The sequence below is a fragment of the Mytilus galloprovincialis genome, chromosome 7 (assembly GCF_965363235.1).
Source record: "Mytilus galloprovincialis chromosome 7, xbMytGall1.hap1.1, whole genome shotgun sequence".
Taxonomy (NCBI): Eukaryota; Metazoa; Mollusca; class Bivalvia; order Mytilida; family Mytilidae; genus Mytilus; species Mytilus galloprovincialis.
In genome coordinates this window covers 47,433,391-47,452,755 of record NC_134844.1, presented here as the reverse complement: position 1 = coordinate 47,452,755, position 19,365 = coordinate 47,433,391, and the positions used below count along the sequence as shown (strand labels likewise).

The 19,365-nt window shown below is 33.5% G+C and overlaps 1 protein-coding gene across 2 annotated transcripts in view; it reads right to left on the bottom strand.

Moving 5' to 3' along the window:
- Window positions 1-18,259, bottom strand: part of LOC143083139 (ETS translocation variant 1-like) — a 37,160-nt gene extending 18,901 nt beyond the window's left edge. Inside the window, exon 1 of one of the 2 annotated variants that reach the window (XM_076259369.1) lies at window positions 18,123-18,259. The gene's annotated coding sequence lies outside the window, so the exon portion shown is untranslated. Of the gene's footprint in view, window positions 1-17,490; window positions 17,513-18,122 lie in introns of those variants that run through there. The other variant, XM_076259370.1, reaches the window with a different exon arrangement.
- Window positions 18,260-19,365: the final 1,106 nt, after the last annotated feature.

The window sequence follows — 19,365 nt, the reverse complement described above, 5'->3', positions numbered from 1 at the left end:
AGATAACAATTATTTTATCCAAAACACTATTAAAGCATACAGTTTTAGATGTACAGAACTAATCCAACAAAAACTTTAAGTTATTTAAGTGCTTTAGAAAAATGACTGTGTTTTTAAGCCGTGCCAACGTTGTGTTTAAATGAATGGTGTGTCACAATCTAGTAGCATGTGCGTAATGCTATTCAATTTAGTTCAAGCAAAAAGAAGGAAATGATGGTAAGAATTTGTTGTACCATAAAAAATATTATAGGAAGTGAAACCGAAAATACCTATACTATGAGGAACAGCATTTGTATTTACATATACCATGTGATGTATTTTTTCACGAAGCATTATCATTCGTTTTGTTATTGGTTACCCATTACTTTGATTTCAAATTCCCCTACGGTCACCCATGATGTTTAAAAAATCATTCCGGTTAACCTACTTTGATGAACCTTAACCTAATCTTAAATGTCATTTTGTCTGAATACAGATCATTTTAGTCTCGGCAAAGGGTTAAACATTATAGCATGATTATGTTGTACGATAACACAACTTGTCATAGGAAGCGAAACCGTAATACCTATACTATAAGGAACAACATGTTATATACCATGTGATGCATCTTATTTTCAGGAAATATTATTATTCGTTTTGTTATTGGTTAGACATTTTATAACTCTGATTTTAAATCATCCTCCATTGGTGGATGCTGAAAATGTTTTAATCATTGAGGAAAATGCAATCATATCAAATGTCAAACTTTTCCGTACCTTTCCAATTGATTCCTAAATTGGAAAAAGCGATATTTTCATGAAACATATTTTCCGATGAAGCATACATATTTGTAGTTAAAAGAACAGCTTTTCAGGATTGATACCTACCATACACCAATAATGGAATTATGTTACAAATACGTTTATCAATGAAGGAAAGGGTATGAATACATAATTTGGCCGCGATATAAAAAGCAAAATACTTAAATAAATTTATTTCTCCTCATAAATTAATAGTAAAAGAGGGACGAAAGATACCAGAGGGACAGTCAAACTCATAAATCGAAAATAAACTGACAACGCCATGGCCAAAGATGAAAAGAACAAACAGACAAACAATAGTACACATGACACAACATAGAAAACTAAAGAATAAACAACACGAACCCCACCAAAAACTAGGGGTGATCTCAGGTGCCAAAGATAACAAATCCGGTAAATAGTCTAATTCGGTAGGTCACATAGTAATATATGATCTGGTCTCTTCAATTTATATGAGTCAATTTTGATATTAATATGAAGTCATACATTTCTGAAAAAGACATGATTGACCTATAAATGTCGTTTCATACACTGCTTTTGGTTGAATTAGTAATGAGAAAAGGTCTGAAAAGAGGCAACAGTAGCATACTGCTGTTTAATAGTCATCAATTTATTAAGCAAGCAAAAACAAAAGTGGGTTACAAACAAAATACAAAGGAAACACATCAACTATTAGAGTAAAACAACAGAAAGACTGAACTGCAACAAAAACAAACGTAAACAAACATAGAAACGGACATTTTGATAACAACGGCCATTTTACTGACTTGGTATAGGATATTTAAAGAAAAATAAGTTCACATCCTTTTATGAATTTATTAAGCTAAAAAGTTTTGAAATTAATACTTTTCTTCTTTTTTATTATTCTTTTATACAGTGTGTAATCACAGAATCTAAACAGTAATGGCAAAATGACTATGATGAAAGATGTATTTCAAATGTATTACAATCTGATTTAATTGAATTCTTGAATTGTTCCCATTTTGATATGTCGTTCATCCTTGATGAATTTGAATTAGATTGAACATATGAATACCAATTTCTGACAGACAAATGTCTTGCGACCATCAGAATATTTTTTAATTTATGAGGCCGGAGTAGCCTTATTATACTTTCTCATATTGACATGATTGAAAAGCTGCTACTATTTATATTTCGATTGGAGCCATAAAAAGGATTTGCCAAAAAACGCTGCGTTAAAAGATCTGAAAAAAACGAATAATTTCTTCCGTGGGTTTTGTTTTTGAGGTACAAATGCAAAAACAAATTACTAAGTTATCTTCTTTTTCCATGTACTTTGACCTTTTACTTTACTTTTAAAAATTGTGACTGGGATGCAGAGTTGTCTCATTGGCAGTCACACCACATGTTCTTATACATGTGTAACTAAAGTAGAATATTTCATTGTGTTATTTAGGGGCTTTATTTCGAATTGTCTGAGCAATAATCAGTGAGAGGCTGATGGCTGATGGTTCTAGAACGTATCATTTAAATACAAGTTTTATTTTTAGATTTTTTATTGCATCCTTCTTTTGACCTGGTTGATCTAGAAACACCTTGTGTCGGCACGGAGACTAAAATTGTATCATTAAAAACATGTTTGTTTGGTGTCATAGACGTCTTTGATAAAATGAAACTAGCTTTCTATTTTTGTCATTTTAATTTAAGTATGAACAATATATAATTGTTAAAAAGTTTCCCTGTTGTGTAATAAAGTTCAAATTGTTCTTGAAATTACAGACTTGTGTAAAAATAAATTGAGAGTATAATAAATTTTCTCAATAGGCAGTTAAATGATTATTTCATGGTTTTTTTCTTATATTTAATGAAAATTTTCTCTTGGAAGGTCATAACCCAGAAGTGAATTGAACTGATTAAACTGTGATACCCTGTTATATGGTTTATTTGACCATTATCTAACATTTGTCTACGATTTTAAATCTTAATCTGCCGATTTTTGTATTTGTGCATTCTATGTCACACCCAGATAATAAGAAATATATGCAGCTGAATCGGGTGAAAAGGAAGAAAAGATATGTTAGTAACACCAGCACACAACGTGTTCGTTTAGGAAACGTTTAAGTATGCATAGCTGTCCATGCTACAGGATTCGCTCGTTTGAGAGTGCATGCGATTTTTTTTAAGTCGTTGCATGTAATCTTGGTTAGGGTCTTCTTAGTCAATTACGAGATTTGAATATCGATAAACTACTGTCGCCTTTATTCATCCACATTCACTGAATACAGACAGCTTTATTTCAAAGTTTGGTACTAATATAAACGGTATCAAATTTTTTGCACCAGATGTACCTTCAGCCCTCCTTCTTTCGTCCAAGACTTTCAATTTTATTTGTGAAAGATTACAAGTTTAATAAGATTTAAATGTTGATTAAAGATATGAGTTAACTTATGCAGTGTAAGATTTAACATTCAATTTGATTCAATTGAATGTCTAAGATAATATTATAGGATTGACCTGGCCTGTATGCCTGTATGATTTCGTGCTCGACGAAAAAATGTCCAGGCTACATATACAATTGTTTGAAAACAGAACATGTCTGTATCTGTTAAAGATGGAAAACAACACGTTTAATAAGTTATTGGGTCCGAAGCGCTTTCTGGTTTTACCTTCATCAGGAACGCCCAAAGCCAAACATTTGAAATCCGAAGATGAATAAGTACCGAAAATCGTTGAAGAGCTATATGTAAAAATATACCTAAAATAAATAGCCAAATTCATCTTAAGCCAACTTTGCCTGAGGGAGTTGAAATCTTAGTTTCATAATAATTTCAAAATTTATAAACGGACAATTTTAGGCTACGGAGCTGATGATACCCTCGGGGACTGATAGTCCACCAGCAAAGGTATCGATCGACCCAGTGATGTAAAAAATGGAAAAAACACGTTTAATAATTTATTGCGTGGTAACTATTCATAACCGGTAAAATTATCAAACCATTACTGGACTTCAAGAATGTTGCAACAGACAAATGCATTGAATTTACAAATATGTCAACATTCATGGCGTCGTCTTTGTAGTCAGACTAATTATATGACATAATGTTCAGTTTTGGTACATGTAATGTCATGATGCTGATTAAGTACATATTAAGAATATGAAATGTTTTTTATGTATTTTAAGTAGATCAGTCCCCAAGCGAAAAATCTACCCAGTAAATGATACATTATGTATCTCTGACAAAGTGTTCTGTTTAGATCTTTCATTACGACATTTTAAAGTCATTAATTTTTACACCTTTTGTTACTATACAAAGACCCATTGGTGCATTTATCTATTATCTTCTCTTTGGTCGAGTTGTTGTTTCTTTTACATATTCCCCATTTCCAATCTCAATTTTAAAGATATAGTATTGAGTATACCTAGTGATGGTTATTCGATACAACAGAGATGCAGGCACGGAAATTAAAGCATATGTTTTTTAATATAAAAAAAAAGTCCCTTGCAAATTTTACGTTAAAGATCTTCCATATTTATATACAAGGAAATGTTATTGACCTATCATGTCATTTATTTGTATAATAAGGATAATTGATTTTATTCATTAAATAGCTCTGGCTATACTTTTTGATATATTTAAATAGGTACTTACAATGTATATCTTTATTGAAAAAAATAAATCCCTTTGGTATCTAGCTTTCATGTAATAACATTAACGATACAAAATTTTCTGCACCAGATGCTCATTTCGACAATTAAAAGTAAAATAACAAAAATACCAAACTCCAACGAAAATTAAAAACGGAAAGTTCGTAATCGAATGACAAAATCAAACTAGAGGCTCTAAAGAGCCTGTGTCGCTCACCTGTATTTACTGATGTTTTGGAAATCATGTAAAATAAGGTTAAAATCATAATGTATAGTATAAGATATCATTAGATACTTACTGATGGTTTGGAAATCATGTAAAATAAGGTTAAAATCATAATGTATAGTATAAGATATCATTAGATACTTAATGATATCTAAGATGATAGCAAAAAACTGCAAAATTTCCATAAAATTACTAACTCACGGGCAGCAACCCAACAACTGGTTGTCGGATTTGTCTGAAAATTTCAGGGCAGATATATCTAAATCTGATAAACATTTTTGCCACCAGTCAGATTTGCTCTAAATGCTTCAGTTTCAGAGATATAAACCAAAAACTGCATTTTACCCTATGTACTATTTTTAGCCATGTCTGCCATCTTGGTTCGAGGGCAGGGTCATCGGACACATTTTTTAAACTAGATACTCTTATGATGATTGTGGACAAATTTGGTTACATTGTGTCTTAGTAGTTTTAGAGGAGAAGATTTTTGTAAAAGATTTACAAAAAAATATCCTTAAAATTACCAATTTAGGGGCAGCAACCCAACAACGGATTCTCCGATTCATCTGAAAATTTCAGAGCAGATAGATCTTGACCTGATAAACCATTTTACCTATGTCAGATTTGTTCTAAATGCTTTTGTTTTAGAGATATAAGCCAAAATCTACATTTTACCCCTATGTTCTATGTGTAGCCATGGCGGCCATCTTGGTTGGTTGGCCGGGTCACCGGACAAATTTTTTAAACTAGATACCCCAATGATGATTGTGGCCGAGTTTGGTTTAATTTGGCCAAGTAGTTTCAGAGGAGAAGAATTTGGAAAAGTTAACGACGACGGACGACGACGACGGACGTAAAGTGATGAGAAAAGCTCACTTGGCCCTCGGGCCAGGTGAACTAAAAATCAAACACATCAAACGAATTGATATCAACTGTCATATTCCTGTATTGGTACAGGCTTTTTCTCTTCAGTGTACTCTAGGTCATATTTGCAAATCGAAAGATTTGCAAAAAAATGAAGTGCTATAAACCAAAAAGATCAAAAGTATAGCATAAGACGGGCATGCAATCAGAGCTTTACCGCAAGAAGATGTATTTATTAATTCTAAATAATTTCAAAAGTTTTGAAGCATCAAGTTTTAATTACTAAGTCCATATTTTCATGCCAGTACTGTAGTACTGAGCTGATGATAAGTATTTGACGACAAAGATATTGGTTTTCTATTCTAATATTAAACACAAAAAATTAAACAGGGCACAGTAAGTATAAAAAATCCCAATCTAAGCAATAATTTCTAACACAAATACATATAATCAATCAAATGTGATCAAATTTCTGTTATTGAACTGCACTTCTAGACATGTCAATCATACCACATCTTCTTTTTTATATGTATATTCTTTTGTTCATAGCAAATTATAAGTGTTTACATTATATTACTTTGCATGAAAAATGATTTGTATACAATATTAGAAATATGAAAACGTTATCTTAAATTACAATTTAAAACAATTCATAATAAATTACGTAACATCAAATATGGTCTGAACTATTGAAAAAAGGCTGCAAAATGTTAATACATCCAAACAGAAAAGCAACCAAACAAAAAAACTTAAAACAATTTTTCTATTTCAATAATGTTATTCAAATCAAGCACATTTGGTGAGGGTAATTACAGAAAAGTAGTACGTAATGCATACAGAACTTTTTCATTCGTTTAGACAAATACTACAAAATTAATACTACTGCTTAAATAATCTCTTTCGCCAACGGTAATGTCAGCCATTTTTTTCCGTGTATCGGTTTGATTGGTCAATATTTTATTATCGAACTATACATCTACGGATCACAAAAACTAACCTTGGACTGTTGTGTATAGGCTTTTTAGCCGTTATGTTTGTATGCTTAAAATTATTATGTCTCGGTCTTTCTATTGATTCCCTTGGTTATTGATTAAAGTTGCTCCGGATTCATGCAATGTGCGCCATAAAATAGCTTTAGGGACGACATCAAAAAATCATAGAAGGATAAAAAAAAACTTAATTCAAATAGTTTGGGGTGGGGGGTCAAACTGCTGCAAGTTTTGTTTAAATTGACATCGATTTTAAATACATCCTAATTGGTCAATAAATTTTTCCCAAACTAAGTTGAGAGGGGGGTAAGGGGGTCAGTGAAAAAACTATATGAATTAAGTTTTTTTTATCTTTCATTGAACTTTTGATGTCGTCCCTTAGTGGGTTTTTATTACGTATTTCATACATTTCATACAATTATAATAAAGAAAACCTAGCTTTACAAGGGATCATTAATGTATAAGTAAAGTATAAGTCTATTCACCACAAAAATATCATTCAATAGAATCGTTTCAAAAATTGAGATAATAACCTAACGAAATCCACTTTACTGACCAGATGCGTCCTTCATCAATAAATGAAATCTCTCTTTAGTGGTGATTAACAACTAAATTTAAAGCAGACTGGGTATTTGGAGATAGCATTACAACGTATGAGCTCTCTCGTGAAACAACAACGGCATAGGTAAACTGGTTGTCGTCAAGCTAAGAAAAATTGAGAAAACAATAAAAATAAACTCAAGTTGAAAATAAGTAAATAGTATTAACCGGAAAAAATAATCAGGAATTGAAACTATCAAAATCGTAATAAGTAGGAAGGTCGTATTATGCAATAAATGTGACAATATTTCAGGAAATTATTATTATTCTTGTGCATTCATTGGATGTTTAGCTTTTTTGTCTGAAAATGTCCTTCACCTTATATACCCTCATTATCATATATACATTTGTAAATCAAAGTACATTACAATTTTAACAACTGGTGTCACTTTAGTCTTACCACGCTAAAACGGCGGTAGCTTTATAAAACTGAAAAATGTTGTATAATAATTTATGCAGATGACCTGGAAAACTCCGACTTGTTCAAGATAGATAGTACTAAACAAAAAAATCTTTAATAATACCATAAACCATATGGTTTATCTTGCCTTTTATTGTTCCTATTTCTAGTTCAGTTTGCGCAAAAAGAAAAGATAGTGACTATTAATAGATCTTAATACAACATAAGGTTAGGATGTAATTTAAATGTTGTACTACTCGCAGTTCCAAAAGAGATCCCTTTTATACTTAGTTGTTAAGAGAGAGCCATGATATCTCTTGCATGTAAAAGACACCCTGGTAGATTTTGAAAAAGAGCAGGCTAATGCCGCTTCACCCGCAAAGTGGGATGGGATTAATATAAGTTGCAATAGTTGTTTCTCAATCCACTATAAATAAATATGTTTAAAATATTGAGTTGTTTGTTTTAAATGTTATTCCTATTCGCTTAAAGGTATGGAACCATCGTCGTTTTAAATGTCTTTGGGTCTATTCTTTTGCGTGTCTTTATTGAAGCAATGTTTAGCAAGTCTATACAGAAAAGTGTTCATCATCAAATCAACATTGCTCTTTGATGAGGGTGGTAAAGGGTTACTTAGTTATTCACCGTGTTTCGTGAAGTCAGTGAACATATTAACATGCAAGAATTTTTAAGTACACGCAAATATCCCCCTTCACGCCCCTCTTCGATCACTTTTATGGAATATAATTAAGAAACATCGTAGAACAATCAGTCAAAATTAGATACATTGTGTAACAATTGATAAGTGTCAAAACATATTATCTTTACTGTGTAAATAAATTTTAGAAATTTACTCTTTTGCCACCAACAAAACGAACAAAACTACTCATTGGGTGTTAATAAGAAATAAAATTTGTATAAGGTCATTTTAAATGAAACGCCAAAAGTTAAGCCAAGTCACACCTTATCGGATAGCACGAACGGACGCCTAACGGATGAAAATAAAAGTTGTCCGTTGACAAAATTGTTATCCGTTTGGAGTCTGTTGATGTACTGACCGAATAAAACGGACGTGTAACGGATGCATAACGGACACACACCGGATATGCAACGTACGAGAAACGGACACGTACCGGACAGAACGGATGTCGAACGTACATCCAACGGACGAGTACCGCATAAAACGGACACCTAACGGAAGCGTACCAGATAAAATGGATGAACAAGATATACGGAAAAGTCAAAGGCGACAATAATAATACATGTAAATCGCATAAATATTCAAAATGTTTCTGTGTAACTGGTTTTGGTTTGTTCTTCAAAATTCCACCAAAGGGCAGTGTCTGGCCTGAATAAGAACTGCTCGATTGTGAAGACGTGCCTATACTCTAAATCGATTATGAATGATAAGAATTCATGAACCTTAAGAAATCTGACATACCAATAATTGGTAATTCTGACGCGAAATTTTCAATTGGCATTTATCCGTTTTAGATCCGTTCATCATCCGTTTTATCCGTTATACGCCAGGTAGAAGTCTGTTTCTCATCCGTTCAACATCCGTTTTATCCGTTAAACGTCCGGTAGAAGTCCGTTGGTGAATTTATCTTCCAGATCTCCAACGGATGTATAACGGACACGAAACGGATACAAAACGGAAACGAAACGGACGAGTACCGTACAAAACGGACGCCTAACGGACGTTCAACGGACACTTTATCACTTTTTAACATGCTCAAAATTTTCCACCTGACAGAACGGACGTCAACGGATAAAACGTACGCTTAACGGACATGCAACGGATATGGACGGACGTCTAACGGATAAGAACGGACATAAACGGATTGAAAAAAGTTATCCGTTAGGCGTCCGTTCGAGCTATCCGGTAAGGTGTGACCGAGGCTTTAGTTTGGTGAAATGTGAAGACTCATAAAAATTGAAATAACAATAGAATCGTCAAGGCAAAAATAAAACAATAAAATACCATGTAGAAATTGAGAATACGAATAAACGAGAAACCGCACGAAAACAGGATAATGTACCAGAGTTGGGGATTGCTGTTCTTTCAACAAACTGGACATTCTTTAAAATACTCAGCATCAAGAATGTAAAACCCAATTATATAAGTAATTCGTATTTATAAAAGCTCTGGTTCAAGTAAGACAACTCTAATTTTAATACATCTAATATGATATATATAAAAAAAAAAACACATGTTCATGTAAATAAAAACTAGGGGATGATTATGTGGTATGATAGACAATGATACAACTATCCACTAAAGTTCAAATGAAATAGATGTAAGCAATTGTATGTAAGCGCACGGCTTCAACAATGAAAAAAAACAATATTGTATAGTTGACTATAACTGTCCCGATATGAAATTATGAAGCAATCCGATTGACAAATACTAAGGCTTGATTTATAACATAACAATTTACGGAAATAAAATATGTCAAACACGCACCAACGACAGCTACTGAACTACAGGCTCCCAACTTGGGATACGCTCATATAGATTGTTGCAGGGTTGATTATGTTGAAGGGCGCCAACCCTCCCTTTTCCTGGATAATTTCCAACGAGACATCTATCCATAAAACCCAAGGAGCAGCACACATGTTAACATTTAGAGGTCCTTGTATTGCCTTCAACATTGAACGATACCGGTAACATGTATCTGAGGGCTCTTCATTCACTCTAACCTAGCTGGACAGTAGTGTAACAAAACCCAAGACAAGAACAAAATATCAAAATTGGTTGGAAAGATTTAGCAAGCGAAAGTTACCTTATGCGCACTATCTTATTAACTGGTGAACCTCAAAATTTTGAAATATATGTATAAGATGTTGGCTTTAAATATTCACTAATCTTCAAGCACGTCTTTCCTTTCTAAAATAAAACTTTATTAAACAAACTGCTCTACAGGAGCATCAAGAATACATTATACATTGTTATTACAGATGACAGACAGGGAATGAGTAGAAACTTTTTTTAAAAATAGATCTATAAAATTTCAAGATATTAAACATATATAGATAGAGTAACTATAAATTATCGTGATACTGTGAATGTAGTACAACGTATACTTTCAAAAGATTATACACAAGTTCGTCAGGTTGGGGAAAACCCGCCATATGGGTAACTTTCCTCCGAATTGAGTATTTGCAATCCCTCATTCGAGGACCCATTTGATTGTGCTAAATACTGTACATTTTTTTTCTTCAAATGTGTCTTTAAGCCCCAGTCCCACTAGACCACGATCGCACCACGCTCACCGCGATCTAAAATAAATTTAGATCGTGGTGAGGTCGCGGTATGAGCGGTATGAAAATGTAAATTTTCGTTGCTTGCACGCTGCTACTACGTCCTCTCTACGCTTCTACAAAGATCCCGCTACGATTATACCACGTTCTCACCGCGCTTATTCCGCGACTTCACTACGCTTATCAAGATCTTTCTACGCTCTTCACGTTCTCACTACGACCATACCACGAGTTATCAGATTGCAACACGATCTTACTGCGATTATAACACGTTCTTGCCACGATTATACTACGTTCATAGCGCGATCTTACTACGTTCTCAGCAATAACGTCAACATCGTGTTCCATATCAATACAGTTCAATTCCTTCTATTTCTGAATAAATCGTAGATTTCTCGGAAACAATACACTCATGCCACCAAATTCTACCAGAACACGTGGGCATGGTGGTAGGAGTTGATGTAAAGGCAGAGGGAGCAAAGTAACGAATCCTGATCAAGCAGAAATGTCGGACCGACCAATCCAACCTAAATTACAACCTATTGCTGGTCCATAAAGCTCAATGACGATATTTTAGTGAACGATAGCAGAGATGACATAGATGTATCAATATATATAGGAAGATGTGGTATGAGTGCTAATGAGACAACTCTCCATCCAAGTAACAATTTATAAAAGTACTTGACACCATTATAGGCAAAGGTACGGCCTTCAACACGGAGCCTTGGCTCACATCAATCAGCACGCTATAAAGGACCCAAAATATTACTAGTGTTAAAAAATTTAAACGGGAAAACCAACGGTCTAATCTATTTAAAAACGAGAAGCATGGTTGAGCCGTTAGAGCAAATGGAAAATTACATTCAAACAAACAAAATCTAGGAGCTTTTTTATATATTTTATGTGAAAATAACAATGAGAATGATGGTCGTAGTTTGAACGTGGTCAGGTCGTAAGAAGAGCGTGATGAGGACGGCAAGGACGTGCTAGAATCGTACTATGGTCGTGAACAGCGTGGTATAGTCGTAGTGGAAGCGTAGTTGGGTCGCAGTGAGAACGTGATGGTCGTAGTGAGGTCGTGATAACGTCGCTGTGCGATCGTAAAGCAGTCTCTCCGAATAGAATCACGCTTTCGCTACGCTCTCGCTACGATTGTACAGCGACCTTTGCGATCTTACTACGATCTTAGTGCGCTCTCACTACGCTTCTACTACGACCTGATTTCGCCACGACCGCACCACGATTGTTTTGAACATGTTCAAAGTTGGCCACGCTCTTCACGATCTTGAAGACCTCACCACGACCGTGATACGACCTTACTAGTCCCACTAGGCCACGATCGCACTACGATCTGTGAAAAAAATGCAAATTTTGATGATCGTAGTGCGATCGTGTAGATCGCAGTAAGGTCGTATCACGGTCGTGGTGAGGTCTTCAAGATCGTGAAGAGCGTGGCCAACTTTGAACATGTTCAAAACAATCGTGGTGCGGTCGTGGCGAAATCAGGTCGTAGTAGAAGCGTAGTGAGAGCGCACTAAGATCGTAGTAAGATCGCAAAGGTCGCTGTACAATCGTAGCCAGAGCGTAGCGAAAGCGTAATTCTATTCGGAGAGACTGCGCTACGATCGCACACCGACGTTATAAAGACCTCACTACGACCATCACGTTCTCACTGCGACCCAACTACGCTTCCACTACGACTATACCACGCTGTTCACGACCATAGTACGATTCTAGCACGCCCTTGCCGTCCTCATCACGCTCTTCTTACGACCTGACTACGTTCACACTACGCCGCAATCATTCTCATTGTCATTTTCACATAAAATATATAAAAAATGCTCCCTAGATTTTGTTTGTTTGAATGTAATTATCCATTTGCTCTAACGGTTCAACCATGCTTCTCGTTTTTATATAGAATAGACCGTTGGTTTTCCCGTTTAAATGGTTTAACACTAGTAATATTTTGGGTCCTTTATAACGTGCTGATTGATGTGAGGCAAGGCTCCGTGTTGAAGGGTTACCGTGGCCTATAATGGTTTTCTTTTATAAATTGTTACTTGGATGGAGAGTTGTCTCATTGGCACACATACCACATCTTCCTATATACATTGATACATCTATGTCATCTCTGCTATCGTTCACTAAACTGCTAAAATATCGTCATTGAGCTTCATGGACCAGCAATAGGTTGTAATTTAGGTTGGATTGGTCGGTCCGACATCTCTGCTTGATCAGGATTCGTTACTTTGCTCCCTCTGCCTCTACATCAACTCCTACCACCATGCCCACGTGTTCTGGCAGATTTTGGTGGCATGACTGTATTGTTTCCGTGAAATCTACGATTTAATCAGAAATATAAGGAATTGAACTGTATTGATATGGAACACGATGTTGACGTTATTGCTGAGAACGCAGTAAGATCGCGCTATGAACGTAGTATAATCGTGGTAAGAACGTGTAATAATCGCAGTAAGATCGTGTTGCAATCGGATAACTCGTGGTATGGTCGTAGTGAGAACGTGAAGAGCGTAGAAAGATCTTGATAAGCGTAGTGAGGTCGCAGAATAAGCGCGGTGAGAACGTGGTATAATCGTAGCGGGATCTTTGTAGAAGCGTAGAGAGGACGTAGTAGCATCGTGAAAGCAACGAAAATTTACATTTTCATGCCGCTCATACCGCGACCTCACCACGATCTAAATTTATTTTAGATCGCGGTGAGCGTGGTACGATCGTGGTCTAGTGGGACTGGGGCTTAAGCAAAAATGGCAAAAATTTATAAAAACAAATTCTTCAAAAGAACTGCGTTTTTATTATGGGTTTATATATATATATAAAGTTAGTAGCCATGAAAATGAAGAAAGGGTTATTCATCAGGAAAATTTGCTAAATTTTCCATGAATATGTGCCATTTTAAGAAGAAAGACTTAAGTTAAAAAAAAAATATTATTACTACCACAGGAATACTCAAATGAGGGATTGTTTGGGGAATATAGTTCCCCATTTTGCAGTTTGCCCGCAACCTGTTCATAGTTTTTAAAACTATTTATATGTTGGGTGCTCTCGATTCGGTCTTTTGTATATCACCACTTTACGTGTACATGGAGTGTTGTGTTATAGAAATGTAAATACATATGTTATTCGACTACTACATCATGAAGCAGAGTGAATTTATCAGTTTGACGCTTTTAAAGAAATCATGAGCGGTGAGTAAGAACTTATGTATTTCCTGTATCAATTTATTATTTTTGAAATCACTGGGTACATAACCTCTCCATTGCGCAACGTCACAGACTCGTCTCTTGAAGAATTTTGAGATTGCTTGTTCTCAATTTGCAGATATAGCTCCTATTTACAAGATTTAAGCGTAAAGATCATCTTCTAATTTAAACTTCATCTTAAATTTAGAATAGAATTCCCTTTGTGACGACGAGTTTGTTATTTCTGTGGATTTCCAACTAATTTGTTCTAGCATTTCAAAATGTATCTGTATTTCTACAGTGTATCGCCCAATTATTCTTGATAGATGTATCTGTATTCTTGGTTTGATTAGTACGGATGATACTTGAAATATATCAATTTATAATTGAAAGTTAAAAACTGGTATAGATTTATAAAACTCAATCATTTTTTTTTATTTTGTGTCTCACAAATGTATCTTGGAACGTAATGTAACAACAGGAGCCCCCGATGAGATTTTCATTAATTGTTTATTGACTTATAAATTTACCCTTCCGATGCTCCTGAGACCTCCCCAGTGGTTGGTGGGGTTCGTGTTGGCTGAGTGTTATTATGTTCTATTTTGCATATTGTTGGGGGGGGGGGGGGGGGGTAGGGGGAGTCTTCTTCTTTTTTTACCATGGTGTTGTCAGTTTATTTTCGACTTATAAATTTTAATATCATTTGGTATATTTAGCCTCTATTCAGCATGATATCTTGTAAAATTACGGAACTGGGCCAATCTCAAATAAGATTGAAAATGAAAACGGGTAATGTGTCAAAGAGTCAACAACCCGACTTAAGTGCAGAAAACAGCCCAAAATCACTAATTGGTGTTCTAAACAGAGAGAAAATATTAACACACAACCAGTCGGGTTTCAGCTGACTCCTAACCAAAAATGTATACTTGTCCAGGGAAATGTACTTATTTACAGTTTTAGGGCCTTTTTTTAAATTACTAAATTCTTCCGAAAGATTTTAGCAAAGATTTTAATATATACCATTAGGACAATCTAAACCAAAATGAGAAGAAAATTGTCATTAACAGCATTGTTAATAAAATGATAATGCAAATTTAACAAGCTCAATCACATTTTCGATTTTGACTTCGCATGTGAAGTACATTCAGGGAAAATAGAGACTTTCTTTTTCTCGTTGGTATAATTTAGAATCACATGTAAAATGACTATTTCTTAAAGTTTATGAATAAGTGTTGCTTCAAACTTACGTACTCCCTATTTCGGAGGGTTTCTGACTAAAACAACTCCGTCAGAACCGTGGTCGGACAATCCTTTCATTTTTTTGTTATGTTTTTCCTATATAACTCATACAAATAAATATCTTTTATTCATTTACTTGATGCCCTATTTTGTACATATTTAAGTAGATTTGTTTGACCAAAAGAAGGTTCATCCGAAAACCAGAAAAGTCTTGATTTTGATTGAAGAAATCTGAAAACCATCGATAAGATACACTTTTAGTTCCAGTTACGTTGGAATCAAACAGAGAACATTTAAGCTTTGGTATACAAATTAAGGTAATCGAATAGAAAAAGACAGTTTCTTTTTAAAAAGCTAAAGTTTTGAAAATATGGAAATAAAATAATTCGGGGAGAGTTCTGTAATACCTGTTATATCTCATGTGGTAGCCATCATTTTTATTTTCAAATTGAGACATTGGAACTATACTTGAATAATTGTTTAACTAACAAACATCAAAATACTTTGAAATTAATACCTACATGTTATAATGCATTGCAAGTTGCAAATATAGTGTCAGACTACATTGATTGTTTAGAGATAATTCATTAATACGTATAATGTTACAGAATGCATTAAAATAATGTAAGTGAATCTACTTAAATATATTCCCTCTGAAATTTGATTTTTTCGACAAAAACACAAATGTCGAGTGGTTGTAAGACAAAATCGTATTAATTATAACATTCGCCATTTCCATTCTCAATTCCATTATAGCAAAACACTGTTACATTGTTCTTTTTTCTTGAAATTGTGGTCAGGACTAAATATCCCATGGGGAAAAAATGATATTACATCATAAAATAATTGCTAGAAGATTCAGCTCTCTTCAACGATTCTAAAGAAATGATATCATATGGTGTGCATGTTTAATGAAACTAAATATTATTTTTATTTTGTCATTTTTTTTATATAAAGTTTGAGAAGTGACAAAGGTTAACATATTTTAAATAAAATACAATAAATAAATAAACAAAATATTGAATATTTATGGTAGTTTGATTGATTTTGTTTTAAAGTATATTCAAATCCGTAGAAGTTAATATATAAATGTGTATCTTTTTGAGGTCCTTTTCCAATTTATAATTAATGTATCATAATTTAATTACTTTGTCGAATTCTATTCGATCTTTCTGTTCGTTTGATTGCTAGGAATAATTTCCTAAAAACTAAATTATATGCATTTATGTTCAAAGCATTTTTTTGGATTTTTTCATATTTCTGAAAACAGAGTCAGGCTTATTCTACGATTTTGTGTTTTATGTTTTCAATGCTATACTTTGTATATTTTTTTTTTTCATTTCATTCTGTATTTTGGCAATATTTTGTAAACTTAATACGCAGTGTAACATTGTTTTTAAATTTCATTTAAAATGTTTTTCCAAAATATTATTAACAGATTTTAAAAAAATATACATATTCTTTTTTCGTTTAATTTCAGTACAGTGCAGAATAATTAAAGTGTTACCAACCATTGAACTTATACAAAATCAAAATAAATTGATAATTTTAGAAATAGTTAAAGTTACATTTTTCTTAGGTTTATAACTAAACAAATAAATATTTATTTTTTATTATATTTATTACGGATAGAATTTGGAGCTTGGTCAACAGTCTTTTTTTTACCTTTTTGAGGAGTGCAAAGACCTGAAAATTTGGGAAACTTGATAAACATTTTGCATTATAAGCTATACATAATAAGAGTATACATTTTTTGTAACACTCAAGTTTTGAAAGTTCCAATGTTTCTCTGTGTGTATCCTGTACCTCCCTTTAATCCGACTTTTTGCCTTGGTCGAATAGTGAATTTCAAGTGTTTGCTGACCTATGCATTTAGTGGGGGGGAATAGAGATCTATTTTCTTTTCCAATAAATGGTTCGTTAAACTGACATTTATTTTTGAAAATTAAAAAAAAGTAATAGACTTTGCAATATGCGACCATTTACGTACGTCCTTAATTATGCTCAGTGACATATTAGTGCACAATGGAGAAACCAAATTATGCAACATGCAAAACTTTATTTAATTAAAATATGTGGCCAAGACATTGACCATTATAGCAGATTTTCTGTATATATTATGTAGCCAAAGCATTTCTGATATTGACCACAATAAATAATCATGCAACTGACGCATGCATAATATTGACTACTATGAAGATCATGTGCACACAGTGAGTTCTCGAATCAAAAATAATTACTTTTGTAACCAAAATAACAAAGTAAATAATTATGAAATCAAATACTTCAATCAGAACTCACCACAGCGGCATCACACTTATAAATATGAAGTAAGTTTCTGAGAAAAAAAATCAGGTCTGCGGCATAAAAAATAGAGCTAAATGTTATATATGCATTCATTATAGACAGAAAATTCCTAGATAAATTATTTTTCTCCTCAATAGTTGGAAAAGTTTAGTTTAAGGAGGTAGCAGTAGATAAGCGTAACTTTAATCAGAGTTAGAACAATGTATGGTTAATACCAAAATTTTGTCTGCGAGGGTTGAAAAGTTTTCGCAGGCGCATTTAACCTACTTTTACACCTTACATCAAAACAATAAAGTGAATACACTTTTCAAGGATAGCAGAATTGGAAAAATAATACTGGGGGTTGAGTTTTAAAAATTTTCAATTTACTTACTGCCAGACATGTTATCGGGCTGGTATTCTGTGAAGGGTATTCCCCTAGTTCGAACCCAGTTTGTCAGTGTGTACGCTTATTTTCCGTATTTTAATAAACTTTTGATGCATTAAATCTTTGTTTGTTTTTACATTTTGCATCTATGCATTCTATCTTGCGTTTTTGTAACAATATTTTTAGCACCCTCCCCCTCCATATAAATAATAATAAATCAAAAGAAATCCCCAATAGAAACAATAAATAACGACTTTACCTCATGTTTCTGCTTTGTTCCTACCTATCAACAAATTAAGAGAATAAAGTTAGTTCTCTAAATAAGTTTGATATTATTAGCGAAAAATTTACGCATGTATTGATTTCAAATTAAACCTAAATGCATTCCGAGAAATATTTGTTATTAGTTCTAAGTAAATAGGTTTGTTATCGAGAAAGGATAGTCTTAAATACAAGTTTTATCCCCGAGGATTTAAAATTATGATGAAAAACGAACATAATAATGCAAAATATTGAAATTAAAAACAAACAGATTAAATATTTTGATATTATTGCTATTCTTTATTTCTTAAAACTCAGTTATATTTCTATATTTATGGGACGATTGATACTTCCGTTTGATTGTTAAGTTAACCAATGAACGTCCTTTCTTCCCGGTTTACTGATTAATGAACTGTACATGTATATTATATAATAAAGGATTGAGAAAAACAATCATATCAATTATAATGTAAATGGAACAATTACTGCGCATTATAACTATTCTTTTATTAAATGCTGCATTACTTGCAATACATGTAGTTTTTGTATAAGCATGCATATAGTACACTTGTTATAACCCGCCTTTTTGTTTTATTTATGTCCATCGGTCAGTCTGTGGTCAGTTAGTCTATTCATCCCTTACATGTATTAAATATGGGTTTAAAATTTTGTGAGAGAGCGAGAGAGAGAGAGACATGTCAGTTCTTTTTACTGTGTGAGATGAATACATACGATATTTCTTAACGTAGAATATTACGCTCTCTGCATGTTAAACAAACCTTGCCTCAACTATTCGATGAAAATGTAGGTTGCCTGTTGTAAAGCAGAAGATTTTCCCAGTTCTAGCATATCCCTTCAACCTATGACGATCAGATTTATCTGTCTTACATGGAGGTCGACCTACTTTATAGAACTATTGCATGAAATATTTGCCACTGGACGTTTAGCAATTATTCAATCAATCTGCAATGGTTGGTATTTGTTCAACCATGAGTTATCTTTAAAACAATGTAATCATTTGACCACAATAAGCATGAAACGTGTTGTGTCCATCATAAAATAATGAAATCAAGATTGCTTACATGTACTTCGGACAATAAAAAAGCAACAAGGAAAGGTAAACAATGATGCACCAACCTAACAACACACGTTATACTTCAAACATACATTTTTATTTAAATTAAGGACAATATGCAAATGGTGTATACTATTTTGTAGCAAAAATTCATCATGGTATGATC